This window comes from Eretmochelys imbricata, chromosome 18, assembly GCF_965152235.1.
Source record: "Eretmochelys imbricata isolate rEreImb1 chromosome 18, rEreImb1.hap1, whole genome shotgun sequence".
Lineage (NCBI taxonomy): Eukaryota > Metazoa > Chordata > Testudines > Cheloniidae > Eretmochelys > Eretmochelys imbricata.
In genome coordinates this window covers 6,849,219-6,859,161 of record NC_135589.1, presented here as the reverse complement: position 1 = coordinate 6,859,161, position 9,943 = coordinate 6,849,219, and positions in this window count along the sequence as shown.

The window sequence follows — 9,943 nt, the reverse complement described above, 5'->3', positions numbered from 1 at the left end:
GTACCCTATGCCCACCACACTCACACATGCTAACAACCCAACGAATTAACATATTTCAACCCTGTAACTTAAAGAAAAAAATAGAATAACATGACATCCAAAGTCTGGCAAATAGCAATAGCCGAAGCCTGGATTTGATCAGTCAGGGGGGCCCTTCCAGGCTGATGTTCCTGTGTGAATGGGCCCAGTTCTCCCATCTCTTTGTGAGAACTACGAGTCTGGCTCGGTGGAATTGAAGCACTGCGCCGCTCAGGACAATGCAATCAGGCTTGAAATCCAGGGAGGCAGAAGTCAGAGGTGGGAGTTAAATGCACCCTCCTGGATCCAGCCGCACGAGCGGTTGGATTCTGCGGTAGAAGAGAGACAAGTGCCAGGCTTGAGTTGTGCTTAAAAACAAGGATGAGTCCACGTGCTTCTCTCGTTGTGGCAGGTCAGGCTGAAGGATGGGGCTCCACAAGACCCAGTGCCTCTAGGGATGCCAAAGGAAGGGGCCCTGGGTCCATCTGGCAGTGGTGGGGAGCTGGGCAGGGAGGTGGCCCCATTTTCCTTCTCAGCACCCCCAGCTCTGGCAGCTGAATTCCAACGTCCCGTGCATGTGGGCTGACAACGGGGGGTGTTCCTCCTCCTCACCTCACTCACTAGAAAAGGCGGGATTGGCCTTTTCCCTGCCCCTGTGGGACTCTGAATCTGTTCCCCTCTCCTTTATAGCCCTGGTGGGGTGAGAACTGGCTTGGAACCAGACCCCTCAAGCTTCAGAGCTCCAGATGCAGCCCGTGGGGGAAGGGTTTTTTTGAAACAGTGCCCAGCTCCAACTGGTCCCCCCTCCTGTGGACGTTTCCACCCCCTTGACCCAAGGCAGTTGCCCTTTCCTGTGATGCCACCCACATGCCTGTTCTCTGGGCTGCCAGCTGTGGGGTCCGAGCTGGCAGGTTTTCATGTGCAGACACATGTGTTGCACCCTGGGTGCGGAAGGCTCAGCCCTGGCGCCTTGACTCTGGGCTCTTAGGAGGAGTGAGAACAGAGCCTACAGACCACGTGCAAATCACAGCACCCTCGTCTATCATAGACGTCAACGGGAGACCAAAGCAAAGCTTCGAGATGCTGCAGTACCCCTGCTGCATAGCCAGGGCACGGGCATTTTCTCCACTGGCGCGTGCTTTTGTGACGGGTGGTAACAACCTCCGCAGGTGTCAGCACCCATGCAGCTGCACCACTGCTGGACCGTGGGCAGTAATCTTTCCGAGTGGAGATAAGGCCTGAAGGAGCGAGGACTGGCCAACTGAGGGCTTCAAAGACTAGCACCAAAACCTTGGAGCTAGTCCACTGCTGGCTGGGGTGGTGTGCGCTCTCATCAGCGGGTGTTGCCTACTGGGCAGGCTGCTGTCTGCTGGGTAGCTGAATCTTCAGTGTGAACCCCACATTAAGAGGCAAATGAGCCTCATTCACTCTGGTCTCTGTGTGATCTTGAGCAACTCTCTTCCCTGGACTGTGCCTCAGTTTCCCCGTCTGTATAATGGGGACCATTATCCTTGCCTATCTCACAGGGGCCTTTGTAAGAGTTTGTGTCTGTAAAGTGATTGGACTCCTTCAGACACAAGAGGCAGGAAAAGAGTTAAGTGTTTTATTAGGGCCGGGCAAGCTCATTTGGCCTGATTTCAAAGGCACTGGAACATGGTGGGCCTGGAAGTTTTGACTTGGATTTATTGGCTTCATATGCCTCTCAGAGGCAAGACTGAGACAAGAAAGGGAGAGGGGAGAGTGTAATTGGGAGGAGTGAGAACAGAGCCTACAGACCTTTAGGATGATGGGCTTGTCCCTAGCCGACACACAGGCTCCCTGTCCTGGAGCTAGGCCAGTGGTTACCACCTATTTACCATTGTGGGCAGCATCCAAGACGACCTGTGCCCCTGAGGAGGTCGCATGGGGCGCAGCTGTGTGCTGATTGGGCTTCCAGAACGAGACACAAGAGGGTTTGCAAAACTCTAAGTGGCTTTGTCAAGCCAAAAACAAATGCCGGGGCTCTCAAACTCTGACCCCCATCCCCAGTGACAATATGTTGGAGGATTTTGTAGTCCTTGCTATTCATTCACCAGTGTTGTACAAGATGCAAAATACCCCTTGACACAAGGAGCATATGAAATAGGGGAGCAGTCGAACTCTGTCTGTTTCACCCCCGAGCTGGAGAAATCTTGCAATAAGCTTTCAGTAATGTTGTGTATTTCACTGCCAGCCGCAGGGGCTGCAAGTTAGGATGGTGGGGTGTAGAGACAAAGTGGTGGAAGGCCTAGGGCTGGAATAGCAGGAGGTGCTGGAGATCTGGATTGAGGTGTATTGGCAACGTGGTGGGTGGTGGAGGGCAGGACTGGAGTGCCGGGGGAAGTGGGAAGTCGCAGGACGGGATTGAGGAGCGTGGGCAAGCTGGAGGGGGAAGAGGAAAGGGCGGACCAGCAGGAGGCACTGTGTGTGGGGACTGAGGGGCATTGGCAGAACTGCATATGGAAGCTTTGCAGCACCTTCCGCCTTTCCACGGTTGCCTACAATTAACCATCAGTTGTTTCTCTTAAATGCAATTCTCGAATCTCACTTCCCAAAGCTATCCCGGCATTGCTTGTGCTTTGATGGGAGCCTGGCGTGACTCTCCAAACCAAACTGCTCCTAGGAAGGGACACACAGAGCCTTCCAAGGAATCCTTCCCAAATGGGCTCAAATCTCTGCAAACCACTGAAAGCCAAGCACGTGCAAATAGCGAAGAACCCAGCATGGTCTTGTCTAGCCCGGTGTCCAGTCCTCAAATGCTAAGCTATCCCATCCTGCCTTGGGGCAAAGGCCCCACTCCCAGCCACCCGTGTGCTCAGACTAGGACTCCTGGCAGCCCAAGAGGAATCTAGCTTGCTTGCTTGAAAAGTGCTTTTCTGGATCATTGACCTCATTCCTTTTCCAGCTGACTGCATCAAGGGGGCGTTTGGCCCTGGATTAATTGATTGGAAGCTGGGGAGGGGCAGGGGTGGGGGGAGAAGAGCATCAGCATGGGCAGAAATGGCCTCCTTCGATGCTCTGCGCACGCAAGCAGAGTTCCACAGCATTTCTTCAAAGGGGGGGAAATACCAGGAAACTTTCCTAAAGAACGAAGCGTATTACGTCCAGGCCTGTTTTAAGGACACTTTGCCCAGAGCATAGAGCAAGTATTTCCTTTTCGGTGAAGGACCTTGGGGGTGGGTAAGGGATGGGGGGGGGGGGAAGCATTCCAAGGAAAACGGGCATGGTCAGCGGGGGGAGAAAGAGGAAAGAAATTCTCCCCTCTGTAGCTCAGGAGAGCAAGTCTCTATTCATGCATGGAGAAATCAAAGGACACTTGGAAAGAGCTGCTGGATGCATTAGAAGTGGGACTTTCAACCTGTCCGCTGGCCCCTTAAATAGGAGGCTTTTGACCACAGCCTGTGCTAATTGCAGAGTTTGGCTATGTGATCCTACTCTACACACACCCACCACCCCTGTACCTCTGCTATTTCTTAAAGGGGCACACGCACTAAAGCGGTGATCTATGCCAGTGTATTTTTTCAGTTCACATCAGTCTGGAAAAGAATCTTTTAAAACATATCCTTCCCCCTCCCTCCCCATGTGATTTGCTGTTCCTGCAGCTGCCAGACTGTTTTTGGCTGCTGTTCTGCAAACCCCCACGCTGCCCTTGACTCATACAGTGGCTACTCCTGGGGGTTAAATTAAGCATGTGGGTAAGTGCATGGGGGAGCCGGGCCTTTGTTTTGAGGGTGGGGACTTGATAGAGGGGAATCCCCCCCCCTTTTTTTTTTAAATGTGCTTAGCAAAGGTTGTGCAGAGGTCCGTTAAGCACAGGTTAGCGGTGCTGGTCACAAAGGAGTTTTGGGAAATAAGCTTCCTACGCTGATAACAGGGATGACTTGTCTAGAGGAGGAAGGACACGTTCCACCTTGCATTGGCACTAACGAGATACCGGCAGCAGTCCAGGCAGTGGGTAAGCTGTCACAACGGCATCTTTGCCAGAGAAGCTGGTAAACAGATGGGCAAAATATAGGGGAAAGACGAAGGGCGAAAAAGACGCGGTTTTTGTTGGCACGTTACCACCCCTTTGTCCCCCCTCCCTTTACAAGCTGCACCAGCAAGTCAGCTGTACAACCTGCAGGGTGTAGTCGAGTCGAGGAAGAGCTCTGTCTTTCGCCAGCAGAAGTTGGTCCAATAAAAGATGTGGCCTCCCCCAGCTTGTGTCTCTGATATCCTGGGACCGACATGGCTACACAACACTTACGCTTAAGCAGCGTCTGCTCCTATCAGTACTGAGGTGCGAGTTCTCCAACGAAGCCCCAGCTGCTGCAAGAACGAGGCAGCATCCTGCCGTCTGCATGAACCCACTGCCCCAGCAGGACGCCAGGGGGCGCTACGCTGCTGGAGTTGCTTTGTCAGGTGACCCATCGACGCGAGCTCCCTGCCGCTTGTAGCAGTTGAAGATTCCACAGCACTATTTCTGTTTGTTTCTTTGTAACCTTTTCAAATGAGTATTTGCATATCAATCTAAAACCAAGAAATTGGCTAGTTATTATAGTTATCCCACCGCTCCCACCATGTCCAGGTTCCTTCCCCACTCTGAACTCTGGGGTACAGATGTGGGGACCTGCATGAAAATCCCGCAAGCTTACTTTTCCCAGCTTAGATTAAAACTTCCCCAAGGTACAAACTATTTTACCCTTTGCCCTTGGACTTCCACTGCTACCACCACCAAACGTTTATCTGGGTTTATAAATCTCCTCACTGTATTTTCCACTGAATGCATCTGATGAAGTGAGCTGTAGCTCACGAAAGCTTATGCTCAAATAAATTGGTTAGTCTCTAAGGTGCCACTCGTACTCCTTTTCTTTTTGCGAATACAGACTAACATGGCTGCTACTCTGAAACTAGTTATTATCTAGCACTCTTCATCCAGAGATCTCAAGGCACTTTACAAAAGTATGAAAGAATCATCCCTTTTTAATAAATGGGGAAACTGAGGCACAGGGCGGGGCAGTGACTTGCCCAAGGACCCAGGAATACAACCCCGGCCTCTCTTTCCTACTCTCCCCCCAATTCACATCATTAAATTGAGCTGAACTCCAAAAGGAAACCCACTTACGCTACAGTGTATTTAATGAATCGGTGGGAATTATGCCAGCAATCCTTCCTTTATAGAATCTCATGTCCAAAACTGATTTTTCCAACCTGGGATCCACTTACTTAGTAACTAAGGGTACGTCTACACAGCAAAACAACACAGCGGCTTCCAGTTTCAGAGCCCAGGTCTACAGACTTTGGATCAGCAGACTCGCACTACAATTCTAAAAATAGCCATGTAGACGTTCTGGCTCCAGCTGGTGCTCCAGCTCTGAAGCCTGGAAAGGGAGATCAGTTTCAGAGCCCCATCCCAAGCCGGAATGTCCACATGGCCGCCAACCCAAGTCTGTAGACAGAGGATCTAAGACTCACTGCTATGTCGTCTTTTGCTGTGCAGATGTATCCTAACGCACCTTGGCTTTCAGTTCTCCATGGGCAAAACCAGGCTACGTCTTTGGTTTCATGCCCAAATCTGAAGTTGTTTTGGTGTATTTGTTAGTTCTGTAAGGGATACAGAGCATCCATAGTTGGGCCTGGCTTCTCAGATTTTACTGGAGAGCTTGTTAGTTGTGGGAAGCGTTTACTTCCTTGCTAGAGCGTTTTGTACAGATATTGTAATACTGGTAGGTAGTTTAACATGCTGCAGAACTGGGGACCCTTCAAGAAATTTTTCCAAAAAACTTTCTGGCAAAAGTGAAATATCCAACTACGTTATTTTTCTTATATCAGGGTTTGCATATTTCTCTTGCCCCCTTGGGCATTGGGAATGACCCCATAGCAAGCACTGCTTAGCCACTCAAACTCCTCTGGGAGCAATGACCATACTTTCTGCCCCATGATGTTCCCCTTGAGTTTCAGTGGGGTTGGTTGGTTTTCTTCACTTCTTGTGCCAAGCTATGGTGTTTATACTTAGACCTGAATTTTTTTTTTTAATGGAAAACATTGAATTTTTGCTGAAAAAAAAGAAAACTTCCACCCCAAAACCTCAAAATTTTTATTTGAAATGCTGCCCCACTGCTTCATGGGAATTTTAGTTTGGTGGTCTCATGCCTCCATTTTCCTCTATGGGCCAGCTCCCTGGTCAGACTACATCTCCCACAATACACCACTGTCACCCTTCGTGTTGAGCCACCATGGTGTATCACAGCAGATGTAGTTGGAACCTGCCTGTAGAGGAGAATGGGACCACGAGCTGAACACCAGCTCCCAGAAGGCACCGCAGCAGCATTCCTGAATCAAATTTTTTCAGGTATTCAGTTTTTCAACTAAAAGTTGAGATTTGCAGTGGGACTCAGACACTTTCCACAAAAAAACTTCTTTAGTCTATGCTCCAATTTTCCATCAAATAAACAGTTTCCACCGGGCACTCTATCGCACAGCCATGACATTCCACCCCAGAGGTGGCTGCAGTTCAGTGGGAGGAGAAGAGAATGCTGAAGCATGTGATTAGTCAAGGACTACTGATGAACATGTGAGGACCATGCTGATATAGTTACCATCTTTAAGCAATACCCTGTGTGTTGAGAGAGGAGAACAGGGGGTTCAGGTGAAGGTTGGGAAGGCAGGGCAGCGATGCAGCATAGATGTGTGTCAGTGCTGACCATCGCTTGAGGTTTTGGACTGAGTCAGAGGCCATCTTTGGAGGTGACCCAAGACGCACCCAGGGGTACTGCCTTGTTCTGCCTTCCTTTGAGGCTGATGCTACCTGGATTCACTTCTCTGCCCTCCACGTAGGGCACCATCCGTGATGCCTCCACTGATTCCCCTTTGTATGTCTCCTGGCTTCAGATGATCCTGGTGTTAAAAACAGCGAAAAAACAAACAGCTGAGTAAAGTCAGGCTAAGCATTGACAACCCTGGTCATGTTTTCCCCATGTGATGGGATGGGGATTGATGTAGACCAAGAGAAATCACATTCTCGCCACTTGTGCAACGTTCTCCTGAACCAGAGTGGCTGAGATGAGGTCCTTGCAAATGAGTCTGTTCCACTCCAAGATCAGGTCGCCATCCCACTCCTTGCGTCCCCCAGGGATGCGGAGGAGGAAGATGGAGCAAGTTCGCCTGTGTTGGCTTGGATTGAAAGCCATTTCTCTATTGAGACATTGGAAGACTTTCAGTTTCACATGAACGTGGGGGGAGGGGGAGGCGGCGTGAAAGGCTGGAAGATAATGCACTGGATTGGGACTCAGGAGATCTGGGTCCAGTGTCTCCCTGTGTGACCTTGGGTAAGTCACCTCATCTCTCTGTGCTTCAGCACCCCGTCTCCACCGTGGAGATCATAATTCTCCTACCCTTTCTGGCTTGGATGCAAAGTTCACTAGGCAAGGACTCGCTCTTGCAGGGTGTATGTACTACCCCTAGCATAATGGGACTCTGATCTTAGCTGGGGCCTGTTAGGAGTAGCAGGAAGTGAACGGTGCTGGATTGACAGCACTGAAGGCCTCTGTTTAGCCGCAGGATAGAGATCACACGTTGGCGACAGTACAGGCATTCTCCAGGTTGCTGCCCTTCCCTCCCTGCTCTCCCAGCGTGCCTCCATCCATCCCCAGAGGGACCCTCCCTAGGGGCCGGAGGAGAATTCAGTCAAAAATGGTCCTTCACCTTGCTGGAGAAGTAAGTGCCTGTCCCCACAGTGGAGACTTTGGGATATAGACACCAGTCCCGCTAGGAGCTGGACTGAGATTCCCCCCCCAAATCCTGCGCTGAGGTGAGGATGAGCTGGTGACTCTGATGCTCCGCACAACAAACCGTATCAGAGATCACAGATCCTCCTCTCTGCAATCCAGCATCCGTGATGGGCTATTGCCAGGAGATGATTAGCCTGCTCCCCCCAGAGCGCTGTGACTCAGATAGGCATCTTGTTTTGGGAAGAAGGATGCTCTCGCTCACCTCCCACCATCAGGACACGCTTGGGGAGATGTTAAGATCCGCCAGCCACTTGGCTCGGTGTCAGCCAGCTGTTCACCCTGTGTGGATACAGTAAGAACAAGGAGAGTACGTGCTTATGTCAAGTGACCTTTGGAAAATGAGCCCAGCATGTGTTCTCACTTAGCCGGGCTGGGCTTGCCCTCCAGAAACTTCCATCACCCCAGTGGAAAGAGGCGGACTGTGTGGATTTTAATTGGGAACAGCCTGCCTTCTGCACTGGGGTTACCAGTGTGCACAGGCTGTTGAGAGCGCCAAGGAAAGTGGCCGATGGCATTGCCTGTTTCTTGTTGGGGAGCTCGGGTTCAAATCCAGCCCTGGTCACTTGTGCAAGGAGTTTGGCAGCATCACTTCTTGGCACCCTTTGGATACAGCATTGCTCTGTTCTTGAGGCCCAGTGTAGGAGAAGCAAGGGTTTTGCAGGCCAGGGCTGAGTGCTTTGTTGGATGGGGAGCTTGGAACTGGATTACTATGGGATGTTGCAAGACAAGAGTGTGGGGCAGTGGCAGAAATATGCATAGGACCCAGGACTGGGTAAGGTAGGGTTGCCAACCCTCCCGGTTTCACCAGGAGTCTCCCGGAATCAGGCCCATCTCGCAGAGGATACTGAAGCCAAACCGGGAGATTTGAGGCTGTTAAAAGTCTGGCAGTGCAGCGGGGCTCTGCACACTGCCCCCGACTGCAGGCTCCCTCCCCCTGGCTCCACGCAGCTCCCGGAAGCTCTCCATTGGCCAGGAGCTGCAGGGGGCAGCACCTGCAGGCGGGGACAGCGCGCCGAGCCCCCATGGCCGCCCCTCCCCCTAGGAGCCGGAGGGACATGCTGGCCGCTTCCTGGGACCCGCCTGAGGTAAGCGTCACCTGGAGCCCACAGCCCTCAACTCCTCCTGCACCCAAACTCCCTCCCAGAGTTTGCACCCCTTCCTGCACCCCAGCCCCCTGCCCCAGGCTCAGCCCAGAGCCCCCTCCCACACTGAAAACCCCTCGGCCCAGCCCAGAGGCTGCGCCCCCCCCCCCCCACACCCCAACCCCCTGCCCCATCCCAGTGAGGGTGGGGGAGAGCAAGCGACGGAGGGAGGGGGGAATGGAGTGAGCGGGGCGGGGCCTAGGAGAAGGGGCGGGGCCTCGGAGGAGGTGGAGGGGTGGGGCAGGGGCATGCCAAGGGTGTTTGGGTTTGTATGATTAGACAGTTGGCAACCCTAGGCCTGGGTTTCATGGGCCTGCCCTGCTTTGACCCCCACTAAAACCCCTGTCCTGATTGAAGGGCCCCCAAACCGAGAGGTATACAGACCTAGTGCAGAGGATCGCAGTGCCACTCCGGTTTGGCCCGTCCAACCCTCTGTCTCCATCTGCAGCAGGGCAGAAAGGCCGAACCTGAGTGGCGGGGCGGGGTGCTTTAGCCATTGGAAATGTTGGGAGGGATGAGGAAAGGTGCGGTGGTAGAAGTGTGCGTTTGTGCGGGGGCAGGGTCCCAGCCTGCTAGCAGATGGTGCGACGGAAACCAGAATTAAGGTGCACTGGCTGGTCAGGGATAGATGCTGTCTGCTGTGTTGTCTCAGAGCAATGAAATTCGTCATGTTCCCCGACAATCCTTCTGAAAAAGAAATGGTGAAATATCGTCAGTTCGCTCTTACGGGGCCCCTTGCACCTGATCTTTAATGCTTTACAAAGGAAGGTCGGTAACATTATCCTCACTTTGCTGATGGGGAAACTGAGGCATGGCAGTTGTCAGAGGTCATACATCTGCATCAGAGCTGGAAGCCGAACCTGTCTCTTCTGGCTCCCAGCCCGGTGCCCTATAGATCTAGCAACAGGCACTGGGCATGCTCCTGGTAGAACGGTAGTCAGTGCAATTCTATCAGCTCTGGACCTCTCTTTTTAGAGCTTGGAGAAGAGCTTTCCA